Consider the following 14690-nt stretch of genomic DNA (forward strand, 5'->3'; position numbering starts at 1 on the left):
AAGCAAAACTTTGACGAGGATTGTTTAATTCATGAGTTCCATAATAGAAGTCTATGTAACTTGCAATGCTTTGATGCGCATTGCTTAATACTTGAGTTCCACAATAGAAGTGTATCCAATGTAGCAAAGCTATAATGAGCATCGTTTAATTCTTGAGTTCCACATTAGAAGTCTACGCAATATAAGAAAAGCTTTGATGAGCATTGTTTGATTTATTAGTTCCACGAAGTCTATGCAATTTAGCAAAGCTTTGATGAGCATTATTTCATTCTTGAGTTCCACATTGGAAGTCTATGCAATTTAGCAAAGCATTGATGAGCATTGTTTAATGAATTCCACAATAGAAGTAACCTTTGCAATTTAGCAAAGATTTGATGAGCATTGTTTAATTCTTTAGTTCCACAATAGAAGTGTATGCACTTTAAGCAAAGCTTTGATGAGCGTTGTTTCATTCTTGCTACAATAGAAGTCTATGCAATATAGCAAAGCTTTGATGAGTATTGTTTATCTCTTGAGTTCCACAATAGAAGTCTATGCAATTTAAGCAAAGCTTTGTGTGCATTGTTTAATTTTCGAGTTCCACAATAGAAGTCTACGCAATTTAGCAATGCTTTGATGAGCATTGTTTAGATCTTGTGTTCCACAATAGAATTCTATGCAATTTAAGCAAATCATTGATGAGGATTGTTTAAATCTTGAGTTCCACAATAGAAGTATATGTAACTTAGCAAAGCTTTGATGATCATTGTTTAATACTTGAGTTCCATAATAAAAGTCTATGCAATTTACCAAAGCTTTGATAAGCATCGTTTAATTCTTGAGTTCCACAATAGAAGTCTATGCAATTTAAGCAAGTCTTTGATGAACAGTGTTTGATTTTTGAGTTCCACAATAGAAGTCTTTGCAATTTAGCAAAGCTTTGACGAGCATTGTTTCATTCATGGGTTCCACATTAGAGGTCTATGCAATTTAACAAAGCATTGATGAGCATTGTTTAATTGTTGAGCTCAACAATAGAAATGTATACACTTTAAACAAAGCTTTGATGAGGATTGTTTCATTCTTGAGTTCCACATTATAAGTCTATGCAATTTAGCAAAGCTTTGATGAGCATAGTTTAATTCTTGGGTTCCACAATAGAAGTAGTCTTCGCAATTTAGCAAAGCTTTGATGACCGTTGTTTAATTCTTGTGTTCCACAAATAAAGTCTGTGCAATTTAAGCAAAGCTTTGATGAGCATTGCTTCATTCTTGAGTTCCACATTAGAAGTCTATGGAATTTAAGAATGTTTTGATGAGCATTGTTTAATTCTAGAGTTGCACAATAGAAGTAGCCTTCGTAATTTAGTATAAGTTTGATGAGCCTTGTTTAATTCTTGAGTTCCATAATAAAAGTCAGTGCAATTATAGAAAAGCTTTGATGAGCATTGTTTCATTCTTGAGTTCCACATTATAAGTCTATGCAATTTAGAAATGCTTTGATGAGCATTGTTTAATTCTAGAGTTGCACAATAGAAGTAGCCTTCGTAATTTAGCATAGTTTTGATGAGCATTGGTTAATTCAAGAGTTGCACAATAGAAGTAGCCTTTGTAATTTAGCATAGTTTTGATGAGCATAGCTATATTCTTGAGTTCCACAATAGAAGTCTATGCAATTTAAACAAGGCTTCTTAATTTACCATAGTTTTGATGAGCATTGTTTCATTCTTGAGTTCCACATTAGAATTCTATGCAATCTAGCAATGCTTTGATGAGCATTGTTTAATTCTAGAGTTGCTCAATAGAAGTAGCCTTCGTAATTTAGCATAGTTTTGACTAGCATTGTTTTGTTCTTGAGTTCCACAATAGAAGTCTATGCAATTTAAACAAGGCTTTGATGAGCATTGTTTCATTCTTGAGTTCCACAATAGAGTTCTATGCAATTTAAGCAAAGCTTTGATGAGCATTGTTTAATTCTTGAGTTCCACAATTGAATTCGATGCAATTTAAGCAATACTTTGACGAGGATTGTTTAATTCATGAGTTCCATAATAGAAGTCTATGTAACTTGCAATGCTTTGATGCGCATTGCTTAATACTTGAGTTCCACAATAGAAGTGTATCCAATGTAGCAAAGCTATAATGAGCATCGTTTAATTCTTGAGTTCCACATTAGAAGTCTACGCAATATAAGAAAAGCTTTGATGAGCATTGTTTGATTTATTAGTTCCACGAAGTCTATGCAATTTAGCAAAGCTTTGATGAGCATTATTTCATTCTTGAGTTCCACATTGGAAGTCTATGCAATTTAGCAAAGCATTGATGAGCATTGTTTAATGAATTCCACAATAGAAGTAACCTTTGAAATTTAGCAAAGATTTGATGAGCATTGTTTAATTCTTTAGTTCCACAATAGAAGTGTATGCACTTTAAGCAAAGCTTTGATGAGCGTTGTTTCATTCTTGCTACAATAGAAGTCTATGCAATTTAGCAAAGCTTTGAGGAGTATTGTTTATCTCTTGAGTTCCACAATAGAAGTCTATGCAATTTAAGCAAAGCTTTTGTGTGCATTGTTTAATTTTCGAGTTCCACAATAGAAGTCTACGCAATTTAGCAAAGCTTTGATGAGCATTGTTTAGATCTTGTGTTCCATAATAGAATTCTATGCAATTTAAGCAAATCATTGATGAGGATTGTTTAAATCTTGAGTTCCACAATAGAAGTATATGTAACTTTGCAAAGCTTTGATGATCATTGTTTAATACTTGAGTTCCATAATAGAAGTCTATGCAATTTACCAAAGCTTTGATAAGCATCGTTTAATTCTTGAGTTCCACAATAGAAGTCTATGCAATTTAAGCAAGTCTTTGATGAACAGTGTTTGATTCTTGAGTTCCACAATAGAAGTCTTTGCAATTTAGCAAAGCTTTGACGAGCATTGTTTCATTCTTGGGTTCCACATTAGAGGTCTATGCAATTTAACAAAGCATTGATGAGCATTGTTTAATTGTTGAGCTCAACAATAGAAATGTATACACTTTAAACAAAGCTTTGATGAGGATTGTTTCATTCTTGAGTTCCACATTATAAGTCTATGCAATTTAGCAAAGCTTTGATGAGCATAGTTTAATTCTTGGGTTCCACAATAGAAGTAGTCTTCGCAATTTAGCAAAGCTTTGATGACCGTTGTTTAATTCTTGTGTTCCACAATAAAAGTCTGTGCAATTTAATCAAAGCTTTGATGAGCATTGCTTCATTCTTGAGTTCCACATTAGAAGTCTATGGAATTTAAGAATGTTTTGATGAGCATTGTTTAATTCTAGAGTTGCACAATAGAAGTAGCCTTCGTAATTTAGTATAAGTTTGATGAGCCTTGTTTAATTCTTGAGTTCCATAATAAAAGTCAGTGCAATTATAGAAAAGCTTTGATGAGCATTGTTTCATTCTTGAGTTCCACATTATAAGTCTATGCAATTTAGAAATGCTTTGATGAGCATTGTTTAATTCTAGAGTTGCACAATAGAAGTAGCCTTCGTAATTTAGCATAGTTTTGATGAGCATTGGTTAATTCAAGAGTTGCACAATAGAAGTAGCCTTTGTAATTTAGCATAGTTTTGATGAGCATAGCTATATTCTTGAGTTCCACAATAGAAGTCTATGCAATTTAAACAAGGCTTCTTAATTTACCATAGTTTTGATGAGCATTGTTTCATTCTTGAGTTCCACATTAGAATTCTATGCAATCTAGCAATGCTTTGATGAGCATTGTTTAATTCTAGAGTTGCTCAATAGAAGTAGCCTTCGTAATTTAGCATAGTTTTGACTAGCATTGTTTTGTTCTTGAGTTCCACAATAGAAGTCTATGCAATTTAAACAAGGCTTTGATGAGCATTGTTTCATTCTTGAGTTCCACAATAGAGTTCTATGCAATTTAAGCAAAGCTTTGATGAGCATTGTTTAATTCTTGAGTTCCACAATTGAATTCGATGCAATTTAAGCAAAACTTTGACGAGGATTGTTTAATTCATGAGTTCCATAATAGAAGTCTATGTAACTTGCAATGCTTTGATGCGCATTGCTTAATACTTGAGTTCCACAATAGAAGTGTATCCAATGTAGCAAAGCTATAATGAGCATCGTTTAATTCTTGAGTTCCACATTAGAAGTCTACGCAATATAAGAAAAGCTTTGATGAGCATTGTTTGATTTATTAGTTCCACGAAGTCTATGCAATTTAGCAAAGCTTTGATGAGCATTATTTCATTCTTGAGTTCCACATTGGAAGTCTATGCAATTTAGCAAAGCATTGATGAGCATTGTTTAATGAATTCCACAATAGAAGTAACCTTTGAAATTTAGCAAAGATTTGATGAGCATTGTTTAATTCTTTAGTTCCACAATAGAAGTGTATGCACTTTAAGCAAAGCTTTGATGAGCGTTGTTTCATTCTTGCTACAATAGAAGTCTATGCAATTTAGCAAAGCTTTGAGGAGTATTGTTTATCTCTTGAGTTCCACAATAGAAGTCTATGCAATTTAAGCAAAGCTTTTGTGTGCATTGTTTAATTTTCGAGTTCCACAATATAAGTCTACGCAATTTAGCAAAGCTTTGATGAGCATTGTTTAAATCTTATGTTCCACAATAGAATTCTATGCAATTTAAGCAAATCATTGATGAGGATTGTTTAAATCTTGAGCTGCACAATAGAAGTATATGTAACTTAGCAAAGCTTTGATGATCATTGTTTAATACTTGAGTTCCACAATAGAAGTCTATGCAATTTACCAAAGCTTTGATAAGCATCGTTTAATTCTTGAGTTCCACAATAGAAGTCTATGCAATTTAAGCAAGTCTTTGATGAACAGTGTTTGATTCTTGAGTTCCACAATAGAAGTCTTTGCAATTTAGCAAAGCTTTGACGAGCATTGTTTCATTCTTGGGTTCCACATTAGAGGTCTATGCAATTTAACAAAGCATTGATGAGCATTGTTTAATTGTTGAGCTCAACAATAGAAATGTATACACTTTAAACAAAGCTTTGATGAGGATTGTTTCATTCTTGAGTTCCACATTATAAGTCTATGCAATTTAGCAAAGCTTTGATGAGCATAGTTTAATTCTTGGGTTCCACAATAGAAGTAGTCTTCGCAATTTAGCAAAGCTTTGATGACCGTTGTTTAATTCTTGTGTTCCACAATAAAAGTCTGTGCAATTTAAGCAAAGCTTTGATGAGCATTGCTTCATTCTTGAGTTCCACATTAGAAGTCTATGGAATTTAAGAATGTTTTGATGAGCATTGTTTAATTCTAGAGTTGCACAATAGAAGTAGCCTTCGTAATTTAGTATAAGTTTGATGAGCCTTGTTTAATTCTTGAGTTCCATAATAAAAGTCAGTGCAATTATAGAAAAGCTTTGATGAGCATTGTTTCATTCTTGAGTTCCACATTATAAGTCTATGCAATTTAGAAATGCTTTGATGAGCATTGTTTAATTCTAGAGTTGCACAATAGAAGTAGCCTTCGTAATTTAGCATAGTTTTGATGAGCATTGGTTAATTCAAGAGTTGCACAATAGAAGTAGCCTTTGTAATTTAGCATAGTTTTGATGAGCATAGCTATATTCTTGAGTTCCACAATAGAAGTCTATGCAATTTAAACAAGGCTTCTTAATTTACCATAGTTTTGATGAGCATTGTTTCATTCTTGAGTTCCACATTAGAATTCTATGCAATCTAGCAATGCTTTGATGAGCATTGTTTAATTCTAGAGTTGCTCAATAGAAGTAGCCTTCGTAATTTAGCATAGTTTTGACTAGCATTGTTTTGTTCTTGAGTTCCACAATAGAAGTCTATGCAATTTAAACAAGGCTTTGATGAGCATTGTTTCATTCTTGAGTTCCACAATAGAGTTCTATGCAATTTAAGCAAAGCTTTGATGAGCATTGTTTAATTCTTGAGTTCCACAATTGAATTCGATGCAATTTAAGCAAAACTTTGACGAGGATTGTTTAATTCATGAGTTCCATAATAGAAGTCTATGTAACTTGCAATGCTTTGATGCGCATTGCTTAATACTTGAGTTCCACAATAGAAGTGTATCCAATGTAGCAAAGCTATAATGAGCATCGTTTAATTCTTGAGTTCCACATTAGAAGTCTACGCAATATAAGAAAAGCTTTGATGAGCATTGTTTGATTTATTAGTTCCACGAAGTCTATGCAATTTAGCAAAGCTTTGATGAGCATTATTTCATTCTTGAGTTCCACATTGGAAGTCTATGCAATTTAGCAAAGCATTGATGAGCATTGTTTAATGAATTCCACAATAGAAGTAACCTTTGAAATTTAGCAAAGATTTGATGAGCATTGTTTAATTCTTTAGTTCCACAATAGAAGTGTATGCACTTTAAGCAAAGCTTTGATGAGCGTTGTTTCATTCTTGCTACAATAGAAGTCTATGCAATTTAGCAAAGCTTTGAGGAGTATTGTTTATCTCTTGAGTTCCACAATAGAAGTCTATGCAATTTAAGCAAAGCTTTTGTGTGCATTGTTTAATTTTCGAGTTCCACAATAGAAGTCTACGCAATTTAGCAAAGCTTTGATGAGCATTGTTTAGATCTTGTGTTCCACAATAGAATTCTATGCAATTTAAGCAAATCATTGATGAGGATTGTTTAAATCTTGAGTTCCACAATAGAAGTATATGTAACTTAGCAAAGCTTTGATGATCATTGTTTAATACTTGAGTTCCATAATAAAAGTCTATGCAATTTACCAAAGCTTTGATAAGCATCGTTTAATTCTTGAGTTCCACAATAGAAGTCTATACAATTTAAGCAAGTCTTTGATGAACAGTGTTTGATTTTTGAGTTCCACAATAGAAGTCTTTGCAATTTAGCAAAGCTTTGACGAGCATTGTTTCATTCATGGGTTCCACATTAGAGGTCTATGCAATTTAACAAAGCATTGATGAGCATTGTTTAATTGTTGAGCTCAACAATAGAAATGTATACACTTTAAACAAAGCTTTGATGAGGATTGTTTCATTCTTGAGTTCCACATTATAAGTCTATGCAATTTAGCAAAGCTTTGATGAGCATAGTTTAATTCTTGGGTTCCACAATAGAAGTAGTCTTCGCAATTTAGCAAAGCTTTGATGACCGTTGTTTAATTCTTGTGTTCCACAAATAAAGTCTGTGCAATTTAAGCAAAGCTTTGATGAGCATTGCTTCATTCTTGAGTTCCACATTAGAAGTCTATGGAATTTAAGAATGTTTTGATGAGCATTGTTTAATTCTAGAGTTGCACAATAGAAGTAGCCTTCGTAATTTAGTATAAGTTTGATGAGCCTTGTTTAATTCTTGAGTTCCATAATAAAAGTCAGTGCAATTATAGAAAAGCTTTGATGAGCATTGTTTCATTCTTGAGTTCCACATTATAAGTCTATGCAATTTAGAAATGCTTTGATGAGCATTGTTTAATTCTAGAGTTGCACAATAGAAGTAGCCTTCGTAATTTAGCATAGTTTTGATGAGCATTGGTTAATTCAAGAGTTGCACAATAGAAGTAGCCTTTGTAATTTAGCATAGTTTTGATGAGCATAGCTATATTCTTGAGTTCCACAATAGAAGTCTATGCAATTTAAACAAGGCTTCTTAATTTACCATAGTTTTGATGAGCATTGTTTCATTCTTGAGTTCCACATTAGAATTCTATGCAATCTAGCAATGCTTTGATGAGCATTGTTTAATTCTAGAGTTGCTCAATAGAAGTAGCCTTCGTAATTTAGCATAGTTTTGACTAGCATTGTTTTGTTCTTGAGTTCCACAATAGAAGTCTATGCAATTTAAACAAGGCTTTGATGAGCATTGTTTCATTCTTGAGTTCCACAATAGAGTTCTATGCAATTTAAGCAAAGCTTTGATGAGCATTGTTTAATTCTTGAGTTCCACAATTGAATTCGATGCAATTTAAGCAAAACTTTGACGAGGATTGTTTAATTCATGAGTTCCATAATAGAAGTCTATGTAACTTGCAATGCTTTGATGCGCATTGCTTAATACTTGAGTTCCACAATAGAAGTGTATCCAATGTAGCAAAGCTATAATGAGCATCGTTTAATTCTTGAGTTCCACATTAGAAGTCTACGCAATATAAGAAAAGCTTTGATGAGCATTGTTTGATTTATTAGTTCCACGAAGTCTATGCAATTTAGCAAAGCTTTGATGAGCATTATTTCATTCTTGAGTTCCACATTGGAAGTCTATGCAATTTAGCAAAGCATTGATGAGCATTGTTTAATGAATTCCACAATAGAAGTAACCTTTGAAATTTAGCAAAGATTTGATGAGCATTGTTTAATTCTTTAGTTCCACAATAGAAGTGTATGCACTTTAAGCAAAGCTTTGATGAGCGTTGTTTCATTCTTGCTACAATAGAAGTCTATGCAATTTAGCAAAGCTTTGAGGAGTATTGTTTATCTCTTGAGTTCCACAATAGAAGTCTATGCAATTTAAGCAAAGCTTTTGTGTGCATTGTTTAATTTTCGAGTTCCACAATAGAAGTCTACGCAATTTAGCAAAGCTTTGATGAGCATTGTTTAGATCTTGTGTTCCACAATAGAATTCTATGCAATTTAAGCAAATCATTGATGAGGATTGTTTAAATCTTGAGTTCCACAATAGAAGTATATGTAACTTAGCAAAGCTTTGATGATCATTGTTTAATACTTGAGTTCCATAATAAAAGTCTATGCAATTTACCAAAGCTTTGATAAGCATCGTTTAATTCTTGAGTTCCACAATAGAAGTCTATACAATTTAAGCAAGTCTTTGATGAACAGTGTTTGATTTTTGAGTTCCACAATAGAAGTCTTTGCAATTTAGCAAAGCTTTGACGAGCATTGTTTCATTCATGGGTTCCACATTAGAGGTCTATGCAATTTAACAAAGCATTGATGAGCATTGTTTAATTGTTGAGCTCAACAATAGAAATGTATACACTTTAAACAAAGCTTTGATGAGGATTGTTTCATTCTTGAGTTCCACATTATAAGTCTATGCAATTTAGCAAAGCTTTGATGAGCATAGTTTAATTCTTGGGTTCCACAATAGAAGTAGTCTTCGCAATTTAGCAAAGCTTTGATGACCGTTGTTTAATTCTTGTGTTCCACAAATAAAGTCTGTGCAATTTAAGCAAAGCTTTGATGAGCATTGCTTCATTCTTGAGTTCCACATTAGAAGTCTATGGAATTTAAGAATGTTTTGATGAGCATTGTTTAATTCTAGAGTTGCACAATAGAAGTAGCCTTCGTAATTTAGTATAAGTTTGATGAGCCTTGTTTAATTCTTGAGTTCCATAATAAAAGTCAGTGCAATTATAGAAAAGCTTTGATGAGCATTGTTTCATTCTTGAGTTCCACATTATAAGTCTATGCAATTTAGAAATGCTTTGATGAGCATTGTTTAATTCTAGAGTTGCACAATAGAAGTAGCCTTCGTAATTTAGCATAGTTTTGATGAGCATTGGTTAATTCAAGAGTTGCACAATAGAAGTAGCCTTTGTAATTTAGCATAGTTTTGATGAGCATAGCTATATTCTTGAGTTCCACAATAGAAGTCTATGCAATTTAAACAAGGCTTCTTAATTTACCATAGTTTTGATGAGCATTGTTTCATTCTTGAGTTCCACATTAGAATTCTATGCAATCTAGCAATGCTTTGATGAGCATTGTTTAATTCTAGAGTTGCTCAATAGAAGTAGCCTTCGTAATTTAGCATAGTTTTGACTAGCATTGTTTTGTTCTTGAGTTCCACAATAGAAGTCTATGCAATTTAAACAAGGCTTTGATGAGCATTGTTTCATTCTTGAGTTCCACAATAGAGTTCTATGCAATTTAAGCAAAGCTTTGATGAGCATTGTTTAATTCTTGAGTTCCACAATTGAATTCGATGCAATTTAAGCAAAACTTTGACGAGGATTGTTTAATTCATGAGTTCCATAATAGAAGTCTATGTAACTTGCAATGCTTTGATGCGCATTGCTTAATACTTGAGTTCCACAATAGAAGTGTATCCAATGTAGCAAAGCTATAATGAGCATCGTTTAATTCTTGAGTTCCACATTAGAAGTCTACGCAATATAAGAAAAGCTTTGATGAGCATTGTTTGATTTATTAGTTCCACGAAGTCTATGCAATTTAGCAAAGCTTTGATGAGCATTATTTCATTCTTGAGTTCCACATTGGAAGTCTATGCAATTTAGCAAAGCATTGATGAGCATTGTTTAATGAATTCCACAATAGAAGTAACCTTTGAAATTTAGCAAAGATTTGATGAGCATTGTTTAATTCTTTAGTTCCACAATAGAAGTGTATGCACTTTAAGCAAAGCTTTGATGAGCGTTGTTTCATTCTTGCTACAATAGAAGTCTATGCAATTTAGCAAAGCTTTGAGGAGTATTGTTTATCTCTTGAGTTCCACAATAGAAGTCTATGCAATTTAAGCAAAGCTTTTGTGTGCATTGTTTAATTTTCGAGTTCCACAATAGAAGTCTACGCAATTTAGCAAAGCTTTGATGAGCATTGTTTAAATCTTATGTTCCACAATAGAATTCTATGCAATTTAAGCAAATCATTGATGAGGATTGTTTATATCTTGAGCTGCACAATAGAAGTATATGTAACTTAGCAAAGCTTTAATGATCATTGTTTAATACTTGAGTTCCACAATAGAAGTCTATGCAATTTACCAAAGCTTTGATAAGCATCGTTTAATTCTTGAGTTCCACAATAGAAGTCTATGCAATTTAAGCAAGTCTTTGATGAACAGTGTTTGATTCTTGAGTTCCACAATAGAAGTCTTTGCAATTTAGCAAAGCTTTGACGAGCATTGTTTCATTCTTGGGTTCCACATTAGAGGTCTATGCAATTTAACAAAGCATTGATGAGCATTGTTTAATTGTTGAGCTCAACAATAGAAATGTATACACTTTAAACAAAGCTTTGATGAGGATTGTTTCATTCTTGAGTTCCACATTATAAGTCTATGCAATTTAGCAAAGCTTTGATGAGCATAGTTTAATTCTTGGGTTCCACAATAGAAGTAGTCTTCGCAATTTAGCAAAGCTTTGATGACCGTTGTTTAATTCTTGTGTTCCACAATAAAAGTCTGTGCAATTTAAGCAAAGCTTTGATGAGCATTGCTTCATTCTTGAGTTCCACATTAGAAGTCTATGGAATTTAAGAATGTTTTGATGAGCATTGTTTAATTCTAGAGTTGCACAATAGAAGTAGCCTTCGTAATTTAGTATAAGTTTGATGAGCCTTGTTTAATTCTTGAGTTGCATAATAAAAGTCAGTGCAATTATAGAAAAGCTTTGATGAGCATTGTTTCATTCTTGAGTTCCACATTATAAGTCTATGCAATTTAGAAATGCTTTGATGAGCATTGTTTAATTCTAGAGTTGCACAATATAAGTAGCCTTCGTAATTTAGCATAGTTTTGATGAGCATTGGTTAATTCAAGAGTTGCACAATAGAAGTAGCCTTTGTAATTTAGCATAGTTTTGATGAGCATTGCTATATTCTTGAGTTCCACAATAGAAGTCTATGCAATTTAAACAAGGCTTCTTAATTTACCATAGTTTTGATGAGCATTGTTTCATTCTTGAGTTCCACATTAGAAGTCTATGCTATTTAGCAATGATTTGATGAGCATTGTTTAATTCTAGAGTTGCACAATAGAAGTAGCCTTCGTAATTTAGCATAGTTTTGATGAGCATTGTTTTGTTCTTGAGTTCCACAATAGAAGTCTATGCAATTTAAACAAGGCTTTGATGAGCATTGTTTCATTCTTGAGTTCCACAGTAGAGTTCTATGCAATTTAAGCAAAGCTTTGATGAGCATTGTTTAATTCTTGAGTTCTACAATTGAATTCGATGCAATTTAAGCAAAACTTTGACGAGGATTGTTTAATTCATGAGTTCCATAATAGAAGTCTATGTAACTTGCAATGCTTTGATGCGCATTGCTTAATACTTGAGTTCCACAATAGAAGTGTATCCAATGTAGCAAAGCTATAATGAGCATCGTTTAATTCTTGAGTTCCACATTAGAAGTATACGCAATATAAGAAAAGCTTTGATGAGCATTGTTTGATTTATTAGTTCCACGAAGTCTATGCAATTTAGCAAAGCTTTGATGAGCATTATTTCATTCTTGAGTTCCACATTGGAAGTCTATGCAATTTAGCAAAGCATTGATGAGCATTGTTTAATGAATTCCACAATAGAAGTAACCTTTGCAATTTAGCAAAGATTTGATGAGCATTGTTTAATTCTTTAGTTCCACAATAGAAGTGTATGCACTTTAAGCAAAGCTTTGATGAGCGTTGTTTCATTCTTGCTACAATAGAAGTCTATGCAATATAGCAAAGCTTTGATGAGTATTGTTTATCTCTTGAGTTCCACAATAGAAGTCTATGCAATTTAAGCAAAGCTTTGTGTGCATTGTTTAATTTTCGAGTTCCACAATAGAAGTCTACGCAATTTAGCAACGCTTTGATGAACATTGTTTAGATCTTGTGTTCCACAATAGAATTCTATGCAATTTAAGCAAATCATTGATGAGGATTGTTTCAATCTTGAGTTCCACAATAGAAGTATATGTAACTTAGCAAAGCTTTGATGATCATTGTTTAATACTTGAGTTCCATAATAGAAGTCTATGCAATTTACCAAAGCTTTGATAAGCATCGTTTAATTCTTGAGTTCCACAATAGAAGTCTATGCAATTTAAGCAAGTCTTTGATGAACAGTGTTTGATTCTTGAGTTCCACAATAGAAGTCTTTGCAATTTAGCAAAGCTTTGACGAGCATTGTTTCATTCTTGGGTTCCACATTAGAGGTCTATGCAATTTAACAAAGCATTGATGAGCATTGTTTAATTGTTGAGCTCAACAATAGAAATGTATACACTTTAAACAAAGCTTTGATGAGGATTGTTTCATTCTTGAGTTCCACATTATAAGTCTATGCAATTTAGCAAAGCTTTGATGAGCATAGTTTAATTCTTGGGTTCCACAATAGAAGTAGTCTTTGCAATTTAGCAAAGCTTTGATGACCGTTGTTTAATTCTTGTGTTCCATAATAAAAGTCTGTGCAATTTAATCAAAGCTTTGATGAGCATTGCTTCATTCTTGTGTTCCACAATAGAAGTCTATGGAATTTAAGAATGTTTTGATGAGCATTGTTTAATTCTAGAGTTGCACAATAGAAGTAGCCTTCGTAATTTAGTATAAGTTTGATGAGCCTTGTTTAATTCTTGAGTTCCATAATAAAAGTCAGTGCAATTATAGAAAAGCTTTGATGAGCATTGTTTCATTCTTGAGTTCCACATTATAAGTCTATGCAATTTAGAAATGCTTTGATGAGCATTGTTTAATTCTAGAGTTGCACAATAGAAGTAGCCTTCGTAATTTAGCATAGTTTTGATGAGCATTGGTTAATTCAAGAGTTGCACAATAGAAGTAGCCTTTGTAATTTAGCATAGTTTTGATGAGCATTGCTATATTCTTGAGTTCCACAATAGAAGTCTATGCAATTTAAACAAGGCTTCTTAATTTACCATTGTTTTGATGAGCATTGTTTCATTCTTGAGTTCCACATTAGAAGTCTATGCAATCTAGCAATGCTTTCATGAGCACTGTTTAATTCTAGAGTTACACAATAGAAGTAGCCTTCGTAATTTAGCATAGTTTTGATGAGCATTGTTTTGTTCTTGAGTTCCACAATAGAAGTCTATGCAATTTAAACAAGGCTTTGATGAGCATTGTTTCATTCTTGAGTTCCACAATAGAGTTCTATGCAATTTAAGCAAAGCTTTGATGAGCATTGTTTAATTCTTGAGTTCCACAATTGAATTCGATGCAATTTAAGCAAAACTTTGACGAGGATTGTTTAATTCATGAGTTCCATAATAGAAGTCTATGTAACTTGCAATGCTTTGATGCGCATTGCTTAATACTTGAGTTCCAAAATAGAAGTGTATCCAATGTAGGAAAGCTATAATGAGCATCGTTTAATTCTTGAGTTCCACATTAGAAGTCTACGCAATATAAGAAAAGCTTTGATGAGCATTGTTTGATTTATTAGTTCCACGAAGTCTATGCAATTTAGCAAAGCTTTGATGAGCATTATTTCATTCCTGAGTTCCACATTGGAAGTCTTTGCAATTTAGCAAAGCATTGATGAGCATTGTTTAATGAATTCCACAATAGAAGTAACCTTTGCAATTTAGCAAAGATTTGATGAACATTGTTTAATTCTTTAGTTCCACAATAGAAGTGTATGCACTTTAAGCAAAGCTTTGATCAGCGTTGTTTCATTCTTGCTACAATAGAAGTCTATGCAATATAGCAAAGCTTTGATGAGTATTGTTTATCTCTTGAGTTCCACAATAGAAGTCTATGCAATTTAAGCAAAGCTTTGTGTGCATTGTTTAATTTTCGAGTTCCACAATAGAAGTCTACGCAATTTAGCAACGCTTTGATGAGCATTGTTTAGATCTTGTGTTCCACAATAGAATTCTATGCAATTTAAGCAAATCATTGATGAGGATTGTTTAAATCTTGAGTTCCACAATAGAAGTATATGTAACTTAGCAAAGCTTTGATGATCATTGTTTAATACTTGAGTTCCATAATAGAAGTCTATGCA

This window comes from Lactuca serriola, chromosome 1 (genome assembly GCF_051521515.1).
Source record: "Lactuca serriola cultivar US96UC23 chromosome 1, Lser_US96UC23_V15, whole genome shotgun sequence".
NCBI lineage: Eukaryota > Viridiplantae > Streptophyta > Magnoliopsida > Asterales > Asteraceae > Lactuca > Lactuca serriola.